We start from the raw sequence: 310 nt of genomic DNA on the forward strand, positions 1-310 counted from the left end.
TGTAGAACTCAACAATGTTAACCTTCAAAAGTAACAGAAAGCATTTTGAAGAATTTTCTTCGGAAGATTGGATTACAAATGACAGTAAATTGTCTCACATCCAGATGAATACATCTAATGAATTCATAAGTACTTCATGTTCATAACAAAATACGTTTGGTATACATATAGTTAAGAGCCCATTGCATAATGCACAGATTAAAACTTGGTATGGCATTAGTGGCTTTCAATTGGTCATTGACATGCTGGTTTGAAATGAATCTTTTTCAAATGTTAAAAAAAAAAAGCACATAACTGTTGTTGATTTGTC

This window comes from Anser brachyrhynchus (genome assembly GCF_964034855.1).
Source record: "Anser brachyrhynchus genome assembly, chromosome: 1".
Taxonomy (NCBI): domain Eukaryota; kingdom Metazoa; phylum Chordata; class Aves; order Anseriformes; family Anatidae; genus Anser; species Anser brachyrhynchus.